Genomic DNA, 21,534 nt, shown 5'->3' with positions numbered 1-21,534 from the left:
TAGCTTTTAAAATGCTTATTTAATGATATATTGTCAAATCTCCAGAAATTATTATATGAAAGAAGAATCTATTTTCAATTAAAAATTAAATTAAATTTAAAAAGATATCCTCAAAGAATTAAAAATATAGTCTAGAATCTCTATTTAGAAAGAGGAGGCTAAGAAAGTTAGGTTGTAGTTTGAGTCAAAAATACAATGAATAAGTAAATAAATAATCTAAAGTGGAACCAGGAGCCCCTATTCCTCCAGCCACCTTCCACCATTAATGATCCCAAAGACATAATGCCATAAGACTCTACATGTTTCATTACCCATCACAACTTCTTTTCTCTTACATATGTATGCCTCTATTCCTATATTAGCTACATTGAGTATATAGATTATTCAATTATAATTATCTAGATAAATTCTCATTTCGAGTAAAATTTTTGTCCCTTTTATCCTCCACATATATGTGTCACTATGGTCACACAATTATCATGTCACTTTAGGCACTAAATGTAAAGAGGACTGAAAATTCAGAATCAAAGAACTAGGAAAAAAAAGGAAGGAGGCATAGAAGGAGAAGCAGAAGAATATAAGAAGAAAAGGAAGAAAAGAAGAAAGAAGGAGGGGGAGAAGTAGAAGAGGAAGAGGAGTAGGAAGATGATGATGAAGAAGGAGAAAAATCAAAACTAATGCAAAAAAAAAAAACACTCAAAAGCAGAGTGTCAAATTAAAGATGCCAGCCAGTGCATTTGTTGTTCTGATTATTATGTGTTGGTAGGAATTTCTGAGAAGCACCTGAAAATTTTTTCAATATCCTTAATCATGAGGGAAATGCAAATCAAAACAGCCTTGAGATTCCACCTCATACCAGTCAGAATGGCTAAGATCAAAAATTCAGGTGACAGCAGATGCTGGCCAGGATGTGGAGAAAGAGGAACACTCCTCCATTGCTGGTGGGATTGCAAGCTTGTACAACCACTCTGGAAGTAATTCTGGAGGTTCCTCAGAAAATTGGACACAATAATATCAGAAGATCCAGCAATACCTCTCCTGGGCATATACCCAGAAGATGTTCCAACTGGTACTAAGAACACATGCTCCACTATGTTCATAGCAGCTTTATTTATAATATCCAGAAGCTGGAAAGAACCCAGATGCCCCTCAACAGATGAATGGATACAGAAAATGTGGTACATTTACACAATGGAGTACTACTCAGCTATTAAAAACAATGAATTTATGAAATTCTTGGACAAATGGATATATCTGGAGGATATCATCCTTAGTGAGGTAACCCAGTCACAAAAGAAGTCACTTCATATGCACTCACTGATAAGTGGATATTAGCCCAGAAACATAGAAGACCCAAGATACAATTTGCAAAACACAAGAAAATCAAGAAGAGGGAAGACCAATGGGTGGATACTTCATTCCTCTGTAGGATAGGGAACAAAATAACCATGAAAAGAGTTACAAAGTTTGGACCTAAGAGGAAAGGATAGACTATCCAGTGACTACCTAACCCAGGGATCCATACCATAATCAGCCACCAAACCCAGACACTATTGCATATGCCAGCAAGACTTTGCTGAAGTGACCCTGGTATAGCTGTCTCATATGAGGCTATGCCAGTGCCTGGCAAATACAGAAGTGGATGTTCACAGTCATCTATAGGATGGAACACAGGTCCCCCAATGGAGAGAAAGCACTCAAGGAGCTGAAGGGGTCTGCAACCCTAAGCCCATATCTTAGAGGCTTTCTCCCACTTTCTCCTCTATAAGTTTCACTCTCTCTGGTTTTATGTGAAATTTCTTGATCCACTTAGATTTGACCTTAGTACAAGGAGATAGGAATGGATCAATTTGCATTCTTCTACATGATAACAGCCAGTTCTGCCAGCACCAATTGTTGAAAATGCTGTCTTTTTTTGCACTAGATGGTTTTAGCTCCCTTGTCAAAGATCAAGTGACCATAGGTGTGTGGGTTCATTTCTGGGTCTTCAATTCTATTCCATTGGTCTACTTGTCTGTCTGTATACCAGTACCATGCAGTTTTTATCACAATTGCTCTGTAATACAGCTTTAGGTCAGGCATGGTGATTCCACCAGAGGTTCTTGATATTTAAGTTCTAGTTTCTTCTTCAAGCACAACAACTTCACAAACCAAGACCAATGCCCAACAACAACCCACCCATCTCTCTGTTCTTTCTCATTAACAAACCTTCTGAGCTTTAGAATTCCAAATGTGTCACAATCACAGAAACTACCTGCAGCTGTCAAAATCATGACCCTGTTACAACAGGAGGCACATCATATGCAACTCTTGAGCACAACCCTATGTCCCCATACCTGGAATTAAAACAAATGTACATTCTTATTTCTGTTTTTGTTTGATTGTTTTATTAAAGAAACCAAAAATCTCACACACCCACATCTCAGTTTAGTGGAACAGGTAGGCATTAAAAAAATAATAGTGTAAATGAAGAATTTCAGACTTAACAAATACTTCAAAGTCCAAGAACTTTCAACATTAGGAATTAGAACATACTTTTTTAGAGAAAGGATGGATTTCAGGTAACAGATAATCATACTCTACAATTAATTATTGATTTAATTTAAATTGATTTTCCCTAATTCATATCTATATCTTACATGTGAATAAAGACCTGAAGAAACTTAAGTAATGCAATGAATATATAGTTCTTAAAAAGCACTTAGTCATTCTGACCTCAATGTTTTTATTCTTCCTAATATGATGCCTGGTTTTGCATATTAAAAACCAAAACCAAAAACAAAAACAAAACAAAAAACAACCCAAAACACCAGAAATAACAATACCAAAAATAAATAAAGCTGAAATGGTGAAATAGCATTTAATAAAACAAAGTGTATAAATAATAAGACACATATTTGTCAGAGACTGATTTTCTGAGTCATACTGAGAACTAAGACAAAATGGTGTAAATATCATTATCTCACAGGCATTTTGTTTTTAGATAAAACCTTTCTTTATTAGACATTTTCTTTATATATATTTCAAATGCTATTCCAAAATTTTCCTATACACTCCCACTGCCCTGCTCCCCTACCCACCCACTTCCACTTCTTGGCCCTGGCTTTCCCCTGTACTGGGGCATATGAAGTTTGCAATACCAAGAGGCCTCTCTTCCCAGTGATGGCTGACAAGTCAATCTTCTGCTATATATGCAGCTAGAGACACTAGCTCCAGGGATACTGGTTAGTTCATATTGTTGTTCCAGCTTGTGCTGTAAGATCAAGAATCAACAAATGGGACCTCATAAAATTACAAAGCTTCTGTAAGGCAAAAGACACCTTCAATAAGACAAAAAGGCCACCAAGAGTTTGGGAAAGGATCTTTACCAATCCAATATATATATATGTACATATAAAGAACTCAAGAAGGTGGTCTCCAGAAAATCAAATCGCCCCATTAAAATGGGAATCAGAGCTAAACAAAGAATTCTCACCTGAGGAATACCGAATGGGTGAGAAGCACCTGAAAAAAATGTTCAGCATCCTTAATCATCAGGGAAATGCAAATCAAAACAACCCTGAAATTCCTCACACCAGTCAGAATGGCTAAAATCAAAAATTCAGGTGACAGCAAATGCTGGCGAGGATGTGGAGAAAGAGGAACACTCCTCCATTGTTGGTGGGATTCCAAGCTTGGGCAAACACTCTGGAAATCAGACTGTCGGTTCCTCAGAAAATTGGACATAGTACTACAGGAGGATCCCGCAATACTTCTCCTGGGCATAAACCCAGAAGATGTCCCAATGGTAAGAAGGACACATGCTCCACTATGTTCATAGCAGCCTTATTTATAATAGCCAGAAGCTGGAAAGAACCCAGATGTCCCTCAACAGAGGAATGGATACAGAAAATGTGGTACATTTAAACAATGGAGAACCATTCAGCTATTTAAAAGAATGAATTTATGAAATTCCTAAGCAAATGGATGGACCTGGAGGGCATCATCCCGAGTGAGGTAACCCAATCACAAAAGAACTCACATGATATGTTCTCACTGATAAGTGAATATTAGCCCAGAAACTTAGAATACCCAAGATACAAGATACAATTTACAAAACACATGAAACTCAAGAAGAACAAAGACCAAAGTGTGGACACTTTGCCCCTTCTTAGAATTGTAAACAAAACACCCATGGAAGGAGTTACAGAGACAAAGTTTGGAGCTGAAATGAAAGGATGTTCTATCTAGAGACTGCCATACCCGGGGATCCATCCCATAATCAGCCTCCAACTATATCAGGGTCCTTTCAGCAAAATCTTGCTGGTGTATACATACACCAGCAAGATTTTGCTGAAAGGACCCTGATATAGTTGTCTCTTGTAAGGCTATGCTGGGGCCTGGCAAACACAGAAGTGGATGCTCACAGTCAGCTATTGGATGGAATACAGGGCCCCCAATGGAGGAGCTAGAGAAAGCACCCAAGGAGCTAAAGAGGTGTGCAACCCTATAGGTGGAACAACAATATGAACTAACCAGTACCCCTGGATCTAGTGTCTCTAGCTGCATATATATCAGAAGATGGCCTAGTCGGCCATCATTGGGAAGAGAGTCCTCTTGGTCTTGCAAACTTTATATGCCTCAGTACAGGGAAATGTCTGGGCCAAGAAGTGGGAGTGGGTGGGTAGGGGAGTGGGGGGTGGGGACAGCGTCTGGGGGACTTTTGGGATAGCATGTGAAATGTAAATGAAGAAAATACCTAATTAAAAACTAAAATAAAAAAGGAACTTAGATATCCTGAGAAGGAATATCAAACTTGCCCTGAGGAACTGGACGCCCCTGATTAGCAGAATTAATCTAAGAATTAATGTGTCCCTCTTTCTGACCCCTAACTTTATTCAGGGATCTCTTTCCTTTCTGTCTATCCTTTTTTCTATCTTATCTAGTGTTAAGGTGTTAAAATGATGGAAGAAATGGAGCAGACAAGAGGAAAAGGAAGAAGAAAAAGTGGAACAAATTATCAAAGAGTAGCTATAAGTGGATCTCAGAGGTGTGGCTAAGTAGAAGAGGAATTTGATTTCAAAAGCTATAGACAAAACAGAAGGGGGGACATAGAGAAATGGATCACTGATTACTTAACCAGTATATTTACAGTTGCAGAGAAAGTATTCCAAAAATGTACAGATTTGTTTCAGGCACATGTATCACATCGCTGGCTCCCAACTGCATGTATCTCCAGATACAGCAGAACTGACAACTTCATATAGACTTTCTGGACACCTGTTCTTACCTGCACATTTCCACACTCAAGCACACACTGTGATGAGTTTAGTGTTGAATATCCTCCATAGACTGAGATATTGAACACATGGTCCACCCATGACTGTGTTATTTTGGGAGATTGAGAAGTGAAGCCTTTCTGAAAGCAAGAGGTCATAGGGATGAGGTCATAGGGATGCACTTTGAGTGATTTCTATAGTTTTCACCCAACTTTCAGTTTGTTCTTTTGACTTCATATTTGTGGGTAATGATGTGAGCTGATGTAGCTGGATAGATGGCTTCATATTCTTCTGGAACTGTAAGTCCAGATAAATCCTTACATTCATAAGTTGCTTTTGTTTTTAGCTTTTTATTCACACAATACCAAATAAATAAGACATGTGCACATTAACATCTAAAAACAATAAAATAAATTTTAAAATATAAAATTATTCAAAAACATAAAAATAATCCAAAAATACTCAGTAGCAAAATACTAAAAGTATATGTGTATTCACTTCAGAATACTAGCAAACAGATAAAAAATATAAGTACCTAAAGTGACTTTTAGATTAATACTGCTTTCTTAGAACATCATATCCCAAATTTAACATTCCTTAATTATATGGCTTCTCAAAGCCTCAAAATGATCACGAGTATAATTATATGAATCTTATTCCTAGTTAAAGGTTAAAGAACCATAATTTGTTATTAGTTTAGTAGGTAAATTTTGAGTCACTAGATATCAAACACAGCAGTGTGCACAGGTTAGGCAAGAATCTACCAATGAGCTACTTCTATAAAAACACATAGCCTGCAAACTATAAAATTCAGTACAGATATTTATACTAATTTGTATAATTATCTCATCTGTTGTGATAATCTTATTTTATAGAAATTTGAAGGGTTCATGATGTACATGGTTGATACTGTAATTAATCTGGCTAATGTTGCAATTAGGCAAATATTGTTTAGAATGTCCACTAATTCTAAGAAATTTATGTCATTTTTCTTTAAGGAATTTATAGCCATCTTCAGAGGTGTGTGTGTGTGTGTGTGTATGTATGTGTGTGTACACAGATGCGTATGGGTACACATTCCTGTGCCTATCTATTTATCTACAACTTTGTGACAGGGTCACTTCTTGAACATGGAGTTAATAAAATTGCTTAGCCTGACCAACCAGAGAGGGCCTGGGGTTTGCCTCTCTAAACCTACAACTCTAGTGTTCTACTTCCAAGTGTATACAACTAAATCCCTTGTTTTATGTGTGTGTTAGGTATTAAACGATCTTATACTTGTGAAGCAATAACTTTACGTACTGTACCATCTTCTGACATTGTCCTTCCTCTTTTAAGTAATATCTAGTTACATTTTTTGACAAATCTATAGGATTGTATAATAAATAAAGGAGATATATATGGGACAAATAATTCACATAAAAATTACAAGATTGGATAGACATGATAACAAGTGTATCATATTATAAGATATTAAGGTGTGTGTGTGTGTGTGTGTGTGTGTGTGTGTGTGTGTGTGTGTCTGATTTTTGTGTTTACATATATTGGTTATGGGAGTATATGCCTGTATGAGGCTATGTGGAAATCAAATGTTGATGTGAGAGGTCCTCTACTTAAGCTCTTCTACTTAATAATGAACTATCTATCTTAATTAAGATAGTATAGGAATTGTTAGAAAAGAATACGTGATGCTTTGTATATGTTTGGCCTAGGAAGTGGCACTATTAGGAGGTATGGCCTCGCTACAGTAAGTATGTCACTGTGGGGCATGGTCTTTGAGAAACTCCTCCTAGCTGCCTGGAAGATGGTCTTCTCCTGGCTGCCTCTATTTCAAGATGAAAAACTTTAGGCTCCTCCAGCTCCATGTCTGCTGAATGCTGACATGTGTCTTGCCATGAAAATAATATACTACACCTTTAAAACTGTAAGCCAGCCCCAGTTAAATGTTGTGATTTTTAACAGTTGTCTTTGTCATGTTTTTTCTTCACAGTAATAGAAACCCTAAATAAGACAGCATGTACTTTGATAATGCACTTTTGAAATATTTGCAAACATATTAATAAAATTATTGTTCTCTAAATTTTATGTCAATTACATGGTATTCTTATATTAATTGAGGGTGGCAGACCCTTTCAAAAGTTGTACTTACTTTGCAGTGAAAATTACATCAACATAAGTGGACATATTCTTAAAATTAACTACCTATAAATCCAAAATTCTATGTGAATCATCATAATACAGTGCACCCGTCTTTATTAATTATATATGGTATCTTCACAAATATTTTGAAATAAAGTGTGTGGTTTTGCTTTTTATCTTAATAGCCTAGAAACTTTAAAAGTTGACATACCTGCTCATATAAAATATTAAATTATATTTGAAAAAGGAAAAATGAATTTCTAAAATACATGCAAACACACACAAACACACACATGCATATGTCTACTTATAAAAAAAGGTAATGAAAAGTGAAGCAGTTTAAAGCTATTCATCATTAGAAAGATTTCTGAGTTCAAAATGTGTTATAAAAACAATCCTATAACAACACCATGACTCTCTTAGCTACTGATAAATAGCTGAAGATGCCCTCAATGTCAGCAACCAACAGAAAGCTGGACTTGAGTATGAAAGCTATAAACTTTGTTGTGCATTTTAGTTAAAAAAATTTTAAAGGGTAATAATATAGAAATATTTCATTACTATAAGTTTATGTTCAGTTATAGGAAGTATATATTATACATTCACTTAGAGTATCATCATGCAAATTAAAATATATAATTCAATAGCTCTCTATATTAGTCCATATTACATCCAAGAAAGACATCTTAGCATTAAGGATAGACATCATTTCAGAGAAAAGAATGGAAAAACAGATTTTAAAAGAATGAGTTAAGATGCAAATTGGTATATCCATTTTAATATCTAACAAAATATTTTCACATTTAAATATTTTAAGTAGGTGATACTATCTCTGAGAGATGCATATTCCCTCAGAACACATATTCCACAGGTCGGTGATGAAAATTACATTTCCACATTGCATTCTATGTTAATATAAGATACAGATATAATTATATTATCAGAAAATAAAGAGAAAAATAATGTTGTGAATGAAAGGAAGGAAAATCAGAAAGTTAATGGATAAAATGAATAATTACATCTTTTTAACCATACAGCGTTTCCATTTGCATGGTGCTTTATAGGTATGGCCCTCATTGGCTCATGTGTTTGAATGCTTGGCTCATAGGGAGTGGCACTATTACAATATCTGGCCTGTTGGAGTCGTTGGAGGAAGTGTGCCATTCTGGGGGCCTAGACTTGCATTCATCTATGCCCAAGTTACATTAGTGTATTAATTACACCATATTCTTCTATAGACTATGGATTCAGATTCAGAAATCTTGACTTCTAGAGCATGGTATCTGCCTGCACACTGCCATGCTTCCTGACACTATGATAATGAACGAAACCTCTAAAACTGTAAGCCAGCCCCCATGAACTGTTGTTCTTTATACAAGTTACAGTGGTCATGATTTACTTTTACAGCAATAAAACCCTAAAAAAATTAAAGAAATTTAAGTTAAGCCTTATGAAAATCTCAATGACAAATATTGAAGCTACAGTGAATATTATATTGAATTGTATGTGTGGGAATTTAGTTTTTTTTGACCCAGTTACTATTTGAACAATTTATGGAGCTCAATAAAGTATGTATACATATGCCATTGTCTTGTTGATTTTCATCATTATTAAATGAGTTATAAAAAAAATCCCAGATTGAAAAAATATATTGAATACTGTATTATTCCTATGCATACCCATAAAACTTTTAATCACAATATATGAAGAAAATAAGATCCTATGATAAAAGCATCTTTAAATATCTTTCTACAAATCCAATCTTACACAAGATACTGGAAGAGAAACTTCCATGTAAAGGACTAAATTATATGTTCATACAGATAAACAAAATAGATTAATGGTTGCAGACTATCAAATCAAAAGAGAACACACACACACACATCACCACCTCTGCCACCAAAACAAAATAACAGGAACTAATAGCTTTTGTCACTGATTATTTCACTTCTGCAATAAATGACACAAGCAAACAGAAAAGATGCAAACTCAGGATCCGTTCTTCTATGACATCCAAGAAAGAAAGACATTAGTATCATGGGTAAACATAATTTCAGAGAATAGAATGGAAAAATACATTCTAAAAAAATGTATTAATTATGATTAATTAATTAAGTAGGAAGCTGTTATATCCATTTTAGTATATAACAAAATATAGTCACACCAAACTAAGAGTGATGGGGAAGACACTGCATACTCATTAAAACAGAACAGAACAACAGAACAGAACAGAACAGAACAGAACAGAACACAACACAACACAACACAACACAACACAACACAACACAGCAACAGAACAGAAAAGAACAGAAAAGAACACAACACAACACAACACAACAGAACACAACACAACAACAGAACAGAAATGGACAGAAAAGGATAGAAAAGAACAGAACAGAACAGAACAGAACAGAACAGAACAGAACAGAACAGAACAGAACAGAACAGGAGAATCCTACCAAAGGATGTGGATTGAGATCAGGTAAGAAACTTTTGGCAGTAGAGGGAATCAAAACTGTAATCAGGGTATCTATTTTCTTTTCCTTTTTCTTTTTCCTTTTCTTGTGTTAATTATTTCACATTATTTACATTTCAAGTGTTGCCCCCTCCTGTTTTCGCATCCCAGTGTTCTTCACCCAATCTCCTCTCCTCCTTTTCTCTGACAGGGTGCTCTTCCACCCATCTCCCACTGATTCCCCACCCTTCCCCATCCCACCCTCTGGTGTTCCCCTTCCATAGGACCTCAAGTCTCCACAGGATTAGGCATATCTTCTCACACTTAGGACAGACAAGGCTGTTCTTGGCTGCATACTTGCCAGGTTCCATGGTCCAGCCCATATATGCTCTTTGGTTAGTGGCTTAGTCTCTGGGAAGTACTAGTGGTCCAGGATAGTTGACACTTTTGGTCTTCCTATGGGGATGCCTTCCCTTTCATTTCCATCAATCTTTCCCCTAACTCTTCAACAGGGTTCCAAAAGGAAAACAAAACAACAAAAAACAAACAAACAAAAACTTTAGTAAGAATAAAGGTAACATTTACCAAAAACATAAAGTATTTAGTAATTTAAAATTTTGAACTCTAATTATAAAAGTAAAAATGAAATTATATAGCCTCAATTTTACTAAATTTCTAACATATTGCAGTTGACAGTACATTCTTCCACTTTGATATAAGCAATTATATTGCCAATTAATGTACTGAACAGAGATGTATGGCTAATATATATTACTAATTTCCCTAACATTGTCAAATAAATAGTGATAATTGTGTGGTGGCTTGCTTCACTTCTACAGTTTTATATTTTGAGTAAAGATCAAGTATAAAACATTGAAAAGTGAGTAACACATTGTTGTTAATACTATCTCATTGTTTAAATGTAATTCCAAAACTGTTAGAAAGTTAGAATGTTCAATTATTGAAATTATTTTGTTCTATGTGATTTCAATAAGAAAAATCAAACTGGTTTTGAATAAAATTAATAATATCCCAGAGAGGATGTTTTTATATATTTTTGATAAATTTTGAGACAGATGGCATCTTTTGGATAGGGCAGACTACTTATAGTGACTCCAGTGAGACTCAGGGTGAGAGTTTGATCAGTGAAAAATCACAGATTGGTGGAGTAAAGGATTGTGCTGATGTTATATCATGATTATGTGGATGTCCAATGCACAGTTTAATATTTAATTTTATTATAGTGCCAAGTGCAAGCTATGCCAATAATATATTTCACATAATTGTATGCAGCAATTACAAAGAAAGCAAGAGAATATTAAGAGAATAGTCCATGAATCTGTGTATGTTTGTATTCATATATACACACACATTTGTGAATCATGATGCAGGGTTATTGGGATCAACACTTAAGAAAAAATTAAAGTGTTTCATTTGGGAAGAACATTACTGATAAAAATCACATACTACTTCCCTATTGAAAACAAAATTAATCTTCATTTTGATTCTTTATTATTCCAATCTACTCTTACTCTTAGACTAAAAAAGACCCCTGCTCTGGACATTAACATTTGGAAACACTGTAATATATGAATTACAAAAGCAATGTAGTTTTAGTAATTAGTTTCTTTCTCTGCTTTTCCTCTCATCCCTGCCTTTCTCTCTCTGCCTCCCTGTCTCTTTGTCTCTCTGTTTCTCTTGATCTCTCTTCCCCCTCCATTTCCTCCACCTCCTTCTCTCCCTCACCCCTCTCCCCATCTCTCCTTCTTCCTCTATCTTCCCTCTTCCGCCTCTCTCTCCTTCTCTTTCTCCTTCTTCTGCCTTTCCCCTCCTTTCCCCTTCCCTCTTTCCCCTTCTCTTTGGATGCTGTCTTCAGGGCAGAAAAATCTGTTTATGGCTTTGTTCAAATTTGGAATATAAACAATGTTGAACTGTTTAGAAATAATATAGGGTCTGGTGGTATTACATGGAATGTAATTTCCATTAAAAACCTGCAGGCAATAATCGCTGAAAGGTTATGGGCTTGCAAATTATACACTTGATTGCAAACTTGCCAAGTGATGTTTAATATTGAATGTAAATGGATCTAGAATGAGATAGGAGGAAAATCTCTGAGCTTATCTGTGAGGAATTTGGGAGAATATTAGTTAAAGTAAAAAGACCCAACCTAACTTGGATGATACAATCCAGGGTAAGTTCCCATGTTGAATAAAGAAGAAGTATTTTATGCAATAGTATTAATCGCTTTGTGCTTCCCAACTGCAGATGGAATGTAGACAAGGTGACATAAAGTATTTTTACTATAACTATTCTTCCACGCTGGATAATACTTTGGTACTCAGAGTCAAAGCAGACTCTTTCTTATCATTTTTGGTCACTTTTGTCACTGCAACATGACACATAAATGTTACAGTTCATTTAGTGTCATCTGTGAGATATTTAAATAATTGTTTAACTTGTAGTCAAATATTGCTTCTCTAGTTAATGATCCCAAACCCATGATTAATTTATTACTGTGGTGTATTTATAATCAATGCAACTATTTGATATCTTTATGGCAATCTGCCAGTATCAATGACTTCCAATAAACTCTTTAAGTAAGTATCCATAATGTTGGTAAACATTATGGTAAAGCATAAACATTAAGATTCAAAAAAGATGTAATATTACTCTTTACTGAGCATGCATTTTGGAGTTTAGGAAATATTTCTAACACACGTTATATTTTGAATAGGCTTATTATTATATCCTTTTTAAATTTTAAACATTCCCTTTTATGTTAGAAGTAAAAAATACACTACCTTTTGGAAAAGTTATAATGATTCTACAATTATTGTTTATAAAGTATTTAGCATCAACTTTACCCAGTAATGTTTCTCACAACAAACAAGCTATTATTGGAATACAGTAAGTATTACTCAGAATTCAAAAGAATGAAGTTCCTGTAACACAAAAGAATTCCGTCAAGTAAAACTCTCTAATTTCAAGTGAGAGACACTTTATAATGATCAAATTATGTAAATGTATGATGCTGCTATTTGATGATGTGTGTAGGATTGAAGACAGCTTACTGCAAATCAAATTCCTATTGCCACATGAATTCCAAAGACTTCCCCAGAACAAATGCTACCTTACAGCTCTTTCTCATGTACTCTGAGCTGTCTAGTCTCTTTCAGAGTGGCAATATCAGCTCTACATCTGGGCAGCTGACATATAACCAGTAATGTACTCTCTCCTGAAGAGTTGGCATTCTTTCTGAATCTTTTTTCTAAGTTCTGTGACTCAGTGCTTATTTGCTTTGTGGAAACCATCTTTGAATTTGCTTTTGCAACATAAAAGTAAGACTCTGTAGGAAATCACGCTGAGCTTTGCTTACTGAGAAGCTTCAAGTACACAGGGTACCTTCTATATCACAAAGTAAACAGCATGGTATTAAACAAAACTACTAAACCATGCTGCTCTGTCTTTTGCCTGCGAGGAAGATATAAGATAGACACCTATCTGTGCACACTATGGGTAGTATGCTGGTATGAATAGTCTTTTGCTTTGAGTGTAAATGGAAGAGAAATATTTTGCTGATTCCCATCCCACCCTTCCTCTTAGGAGACTCTTGCCAGCTCACAAACATGAGTCTGTAAAGCCTGCCCTTTCCCAATCCCTCTGCTAAAAACCATTAGATTACTTTAAAGCTAGCTCCAGTGGTATATTCTCTTCCTTGACCATTTATGCCTTTGGAGGCTGACTACTAATAACCAGTTATAAATGTATTAAAGTACAGCAATCAAAAGATCCTTGAATCACCTAATTAACATGCCCAATTAGAATTCAACACCTCATGCTAACTTAGGCTTTCCTGTTTTATCTTTCTAACCTCTCATTTTCCTGTGTGCATGTCTGTCTCTTCTCTATCTCGAGGCAGTTCTTTGTCCTCCAGGACAAATTATCCTCCCCACTAAGATTCCCTTCCCCTCTGTCTCCTGTTTTTGTTTCTTTTTTCAAAGATATGCATTCTATTATCATTAATTTTATAAAAAGTATGCTTAATATATATTTTATGTGATTATCATTTTAAATTTAATTTTATTTCTTATTTATTAACTTTACATTAAGGTCACTGACTACCTCTTGGTCCCCTCCTCCCACAATCCTTCAGCCATCCCCATGTCCTTTTGTTCTGACCTGGGCTCCATAGCAAATAAATTCTGTTAAGGTAGGTGTATACTCTCCTACTGAAGCCAGACAAAGCAGTGCAGCTGGAACATATACCAAAGACAGGCAATAGCTAGCCACCATTCCAGTTGTTCAGGACCCACATGAATACCAAGCTGCACATCTGTTAAATATGTGCAGGGATACCTGGATGTATGTTTTTTGGCTGGTGATTCAGATTCTAAGAACTCCAAGGTTCACATTAGTAGACTCTCTTGGTTTTCCTGTGGAATTCCTATCCCCTTCAGGACTCACAATCTTCCTTCCTATTCTTCCAAAAGAGTCTCCAAGCTCCATCTACTGTTTGACTGTGGGTGTCCATATCTGTCTGAGTGAGCTGCTGGGTGGAGTTTTTAAGGGGACAACATGGGCTTGTCTGAAAGTATACAGAGTACCATATTAGTGTCAGGGATTGGTGTGTGCCCATGGGATGAGCCTCAAGTTGGACTAGTCAGTAGCCATTCCCTCAGTCTCTGCTACAGCCCCAGTGCCTGCATTTCTTGTAGATAAGTACATTTTGGGTTGAAAGATTTTTGTGTGGGTTGATGTCTCTATTGCTCCACTGAGCTTCTTCTCTGGCTACAAGTGATAAACTTCTTGAGGTTCCACATCCCCAATGTTGTGAGTCACAGCTAATGTCATACCAATTAATTCTTCAGCGACTCCCTTATCCATGGTCTCTGTCTCATCCTGGGGATGCCCCCCAACTCCTCACCCCTATCAGTTGCAGATTTCCACTCATTTTCATGGCCATCTAGCTGTCACTCTTGTCCTTTCTTACATCTGATCCTGAATGCCTTTTCTCCTCCCTTTTACTCTCTCTCCCAATTTCTTTTTTCCATCTGATTCTAATGATTATTTTGTTCCCCCTTCTAAGATAGATTCCTTGCTTGGGCCTTCCTTCTTGTTTATCTTCTTTGGGTCTGTGGAGTGTAACATGGTGCCTGTATTTTATGGTTAATATCCACTTATAAATGAGTACACACCATGCACTTCCTTTCAGTACTGGTTTACCTCGCTCAGTATAATATGCTCAAGTTACTTGCATTTGCCTTCAAAAGCCATGATGTCTTTATTTTTATTAGCTGAATAATATTCCATTGTGTAGATGTACTACATTTTCTTCATCTGTTCTTCTGTTGAGGGGTATCTAGGTTGTTTCCAGTTTCTGGCTATTACAAATATAGCTGCTACAAACATGGTTGAGCAGGTGTCTTTGTGAGATGCTGGAGCATCTTCTGGGTATATGTCCAGGAATGGTATTGCTGGGACTTCAGATAGGACTATTCTTAGTTTTCTGAGAAAAATGCCAAATTGATTTCCAAAGAGGTTGTACAAATTTGCACTCCCACCAAAAATGAAGAATTTTTCTCCTGGGTCCATATCTTCACCCGCATGTGGTATCTTGTGATTTTGATTTCAGCCATTCTGGTGGATGACATAAGATGGAACCTCTGAGTTGATTTGGTTTGCATTTCCCTGATGACTAAGGAGTTTAAACATTTTTAAAAGTGCTTCTTTGCCACTCAAGATACCTCTGTTGAGAATTTTCTGTTTAGTTGTGTTCTATTTAGGCTAATTGACTTGTTGGTGTCTAACTTCTTGAGTGTTTATAAATTTTGAATATTAGCTCTTTTCAAATGTATGGTTGGTGAAGAATATTTCCCAGTGTGTAGACTGCCTATTTGTTCTACTGCCAGTGTCCTTTGCCTCACTGAAAGTTTGTAGTTTCATGAAGTCCCATTTATTGTTGAGTCACTGGTGTTCTATTCAGGAAATCGTCTCTCAAACCAATGAGTTCAATGCCATACTCTTTGTAGAAATTTTTACACTGAAATCTTTGATCGACCTTCACTTGAGTTTTGGGCAGCCTGTTAAATGATAATCTATTTTTGTCAATTTACATTTAAACGTCCTGTTAGAACAGCACCATTTTTTGAAGATGCTTTCATTTTTCAATTGTTTGGGTTTGGGGTCAAAATCAAGTGTCCATATGACTGTGGGCTTATTTCTGGGTCTTTGATTTGATTCAACTGATAAATATGTCCTACTCTGTACCAAAATCATGCAGTTTTTAATCACTATTGCTCTGTAGTAGAGCTTGAGGTCAGGGATGGTGATTCCTCCCAATGATTTTTAATGTTCAGGATTATTTTGGCTATATTGGGTTTTTGCTTTTCCACATTAAGTTGACAATTGCTCTTTCAGAGTCCATGAAAAAATGTGTTGGAATTTTAATAGGGATGGCCTTGAGTCTCTAGAGATTGCTTTTGGTAAGATGGCCATTTTAATTCTGCTGCTCCTACTTATCCATGACCATAGGAGAACTTTCTATCTTCTGTATCTTTTTCAATTTGTTTCTTCAAGGACTTTAAGTTTGTCATACAACTCTCTCCCTTGATTTGTTAGAGTTACACAAAGATATTTTACATTATTTGTGGCTCTTATGAAGGGTATTGTTTCCCTAATTTCTTCCTTTGTCTGATTATCATTTTTATCAAAGAGGACTAGTGATTTCTTTGAGATAATTTTGTATCCAGGCACATTGCTTAAGGAATAAATCAGCTGTAGGAGTTGTCTGGTAGACTTTTGGGGAATATATATATATATATGAATATATATCAATATATGAATATATATCAATATATTCATATATATCAATATATTCATTTATATCAATATATATATATTGATATGAATATATATTCATATCAATAAATTAACTTCTGTGTTCAAATTTGTATCTCCTTGATCTCATTAATTGCCTTACTGCTCTGGCTAGAACATCAAGTACTATATTGAATAGATAGAGATAGAGTGGGCAGCCTTGCCTTGTCCCTGATGCAAGTGGAAATGCTTTAAGTATATCTGCATGCAATTTGATGTTGGATATTGCCTTTCTATACAGTGCTTTGGTTATGCTTAGCTGTGTGCTGTACATCCCTGATTTCTCTAATACCTTTAACTTGAAGGGGTTTGGGATTTTTTTTTAAGTGAGTTGAGTGAGTTCATGATATAGAAAACAAGTCAAAGGAAAAGAATAACAAGGGATAGATATTTATTTTGATAAATAGATGCCTTGATAGTAAAACATCTTCTACTGTAGCACTAAAATTGCCAGCAGACATTTCTAGAAGCCTTTAGAGTTAGAAATGCCCCAGGCGAAGTGATGGGTTTCCTCAGGTGCACTTTCCAAATATATGGAAAAATAAGTGTAGAAAGGAAATATGATCAAAACTGAGGCTAATACATTCCAGCAGAATTCAGCTGAGGAATTTCCTTTTAGGCAATAAGCTGTAGTTCTCTCTGGACAGTTCTAAGCAGAGCGGAATGCTTCCTTGGATGAAGTTTTCATACAAAAGAACAAATAGAAACAAACAGAGATAGCACCAGATCAGAGATAGCAGAGAGGAAATGGCTAAGTTGAAACACTTAGCTGAAGTTCCAGATTACACTTTTTAGCCTGGGTTGGAGAGATAACTCAGCCATAAAAGGTGTATGTCACACCCAAAGTTATAAGGTGTGCTAGGTTTTATCGAAGGCTTTAAAGCATTTAATGAAATAATCATGTGATATTTTTTCTTTCAGTTAGTTTATTTTGTCGATTACGTTGATGATTTTTTTTTTCAGATATTGAACCAGGTATCCATCCCTGGATGAAACCTACTTGGTCTTCATGGATTATGTATTTGATGTATTCCTGGATTCAGCTTGCAAGTTTCATTGAATATTTTTGCATCAATTTTGTATCAGTGTGACTGAAAAGGAGTTCGGCTGTGTCTGCCATTTTATGTCCTGGTCTTTTCCCCTTGCCTCTTTTAATTTTTTTTATTGGGTATTTATTTCATTTACATTTCCAATGCTATCCCAAAAGTCCCCCACATGCTCCCCCACCCACCCACTCCGACTTCTTGGCCCTGTCGTTCCACTGTACTGAGGCATATAAAGTTTGCATGACCAATGGGCCTCTCTTTCCACTGATGGCCTACTAGGCCATCTTCTGATTCATATGCAGCTAGAGACACGAGAGCTCCAGCGGGAAGTGGATGCTCACAGTCAGCTATTGGATGGATCACAGGGCCCCCAATGGAGGAGCTAGAGAAAGTACCCAAGGAGTTAAAGGGATCCGCAATCCTATAGGTGGAACAACAATATGAACTAATCCTTGCCGCTTTAAACATTATTTCTTTGTTCTGTAAATCTTGTGTTTTGATATGCAGGGAGGATTTTCATTTCTGGTCCAGTCTTATTGTTGTTCCTCAAGCTCCTTGTATGCTTTTAGGCATCTTTTTCTCTAGGTTAGGAAAGTTTTCTTCTGTGATTTGGTAAGAAAATTGTCTGGGTCTTGGACCACGAACTCTTTACCCTTTTCTGTTCCTATTTTTCTTAGGTGTAGGTCTTCTCATAGTATCCCAGATTTACTGGGATTTTGTGTCAGGAATATTTTAGCTTTAAATTTTTCTTTTGCTTATGTATTGATTTCTTCCATTTATCTTCTACCCCTGAGATTCTTTCTCTCATCTCCTGTATTCTGTTGGTGGCACTTGCATCTGTTGTTCCTGTACTTTTCTCTGGGTTTTTCATCTCCATGTGTTCCTCTATTGTGTTTTCTTTATTGCTTCAATTTCCACTTACAGGTCTTGTGCAGTTGTACTACTTTCATCTGTTTACTTGTATTTTCCATAATGTATTCAATGGATTTGTTTGTTTCTCCTTTAAAGACCTCTATCTATTTTCTTTTCTTTTCTCATATGTCTTTAAGTGTTTTATTTATTTCCTCTTCAAAAGTCCATATCATTATTATAAGACTGGTTTAAAGTTCATTTGCTTTGTGTTTCAGGTGTTAGGATATCCATTGCATGCTGTAGTGAAATAGCTATACTTTGAAAGTGTCATGCTACCCTGGCTTTTGTTGATTGTGTTCTTATAAGGGCCTTTAGCCACCTGGAAGTTTTTAGTCCTTGGATGTCCTTATTGTAAGAGATGTCGGGGGGGGGGGGGGATGAACCTTGATGGTCCTGCTGTTGCAGGCCTCTGATCCTATACTTGGGTTGTAGAGTTCCAGACATGCATGCTTGTATGGTTCTGGACCTACATTTCAGTATGGCTCAGGAACTGCAGGTCCAATGAAGGTGGGCAGAGAGGTGGCAGGACAATGGAGGCCTCCTGGGATAGTAACCTTCTCAGGGCAGCTTAGCTTGACCCAGAGTCTCAAAGATCAGGAAAGATAGATGGGGGAGAGGAACCTTAAATCTGAATGATTCTGGAGTCACTTGGTCTGATGAAGGTGGAGAAGAGGTATTGAAAGAATGCAGGCTACCCTGGAATAGCAGGCTGCTCAGGGCAGCTTGGCTTGGAGCAGAGGTCTCAGCAATTGTGGAAGGTGGGAAGATTAAGGGAAACTTACATATATGTCTCAGGATCTACAGGTCTGATGAAGGTGGAGGGAGAGGAATCTCCTCTTTGTTTCTTATTCCCTACCATTTTGTCTATCTGGGGCAAATAAATCTTTTTTGAGCTCAGAAGTTACTTTTGGGACCCTTAACTGATACTACTTCTAACAAACTCTGTCTCTTTCTTTCATTCTCTCTCTTTCTGTCTCTTTCCTTCTAACCTTTATTTTGCTGTTTTTTTGCTTCCCTAGCTTTAGGGAAATCTGAAGTCAATTTCAAATCAGATTCAGTGAAAAATTTTGTTTCTTTGTTTATAAGGATAGAAATATATTTTATTATCTTCAATTTTCTGATTGGGTTTCATAAAATTTTCTATATCATTTTCATTAGGAAGTGAATACACACATAATTGTTCTTTGATGAACATAAAACCTGTCTAGTCTAGGTAAAACTGACTTTTTTTCTAGCAAACCACTAGGCAACACCGGGCATTTAAGACATTATATTTAATTTTTGTTGAGCTCAGCTTATATGTTGTAAGTATTATGACACTATCATTTTTTAGTACTCATAGATACAGGAAAAAGTTTCATAGCTCAACTTCTGCTTATGGTCATCAAGACTATTATTCAATAAATGTCATGTCACCCCCTATTATGACTCATTGTTCATCTGGTAAAGTGCCTACCTAGCAGCACAAGCCTTCTTTTTATGGATAGGACCACAGAAAACAGTTCATTGGTGTATACTACTGTAATTATTCCTGGGAAGCTTGATGGAGGCAGAACAGATATTCATCTTCATACTTTTCTATCTTGTTGAATTGAATATCTGGCTTGTTCAAAACGAAGTTGGTCTTCATAATATCCTATTTTAGAAAATGATAAAAAAATAGACAAATAGAGATAGATATATTATAGATAAAAAACAGGTAAATGATAGATAAATAGATAAATAATAAATGACAAACAGATAAATTAATAGGTAAATGGATAGGTAGATCACACACACACATACACACACACACACACATATATATATAAATATATACATATATTTATATATATGTACATACAGTCAGACAAAGAGATAGAATCATGTTTTGATATATGCTCTATTTTTCCCTAGTATTTATTTGAGTATACATTTTCAATTCACACACAATGTGTTTTCTTTAAAGTAAAACTGTTTTGCTCATCTGAAAAAATATTATGTTGTAGTTTTGGAGGCTCACATTATACTTTGTCAGTGTTGAAACCACCAACTCTATAGATCTTAAATTTTTTGTAGTTCCACACAGATATTCCTTGAGCATTATATACTTTCTATATATTGGATAATTTTGTTATTTGAAATTGGAATTTCAAATGCATATATATAGTATATAGAAATAAACAATAGTTTAAGTCAAGTTTATTTTTCATTGTGTATAGCTTTTAATGTTCATCCAGTTTTAACACATATCAGAAATATGTTTGATTTTATGAATAGGTAATACTCTAAATTATGAGTAAGCAATATTTTCTCTACTCATTTATCTGATAATCAGTGATGCCTTTATTTCTGTTTACTGTAGTGGGCAAAAGTTCGATAAATGTATTTATCTAAGAATCTCTTTCTAATCTATTATTATTATTTAGACAAGGAATCCAAGAGTAGAATTTCAAACCTATTGTTTTATTATGTTCCAGTTCATACTGTTGTCAATTCATCTAGGCTCTTCCCAACAGTTACCTGACAACTTTCTCTTGGTTGTCTTCTCTTGCTCTTCTCTTGTTTTCTTGTTCTCTTCCCCATCTGTCCCTTCTCTCCACATTCCCCTCCCCTCCCTCCTCTCTCTTCATATGCTCATTCTCATTCTCTTTCTCCTCTCTCTCTCTCTCTCTCTCTCTCTCTCTCTCTCTCTCTCTCTCTCTCTCTCTCTCTCTCTCTCTCCTTTTCTCTCTCTCTACTGCTTCTCAACTCCCCTCCCCATGCCTTAAATAAACTCTGTTCTATACTATACCATAATGTGGCTGGTACCTCAGGGAGAAGGGATGCTTCAACAAGGGCCCACAGAGGCACCATTTTCCCCCACACC

Source organism: Mus caroli, unplaced genomic scaffold (assembly GCF_978045245.1).
Source record: "Mus caroli unplaced genomic scaffold, Mus_caroli_1 scaffold_4, whole genome shotgun sequence".
Lineage (NCBI taxonomy): Eukaryota > Metazoa > Chordata > Mammalia > Rodentia > Muridae > Mus > Mus caroli.
This window is presented reverse-complemented; position numbering follows the sequence as displayed.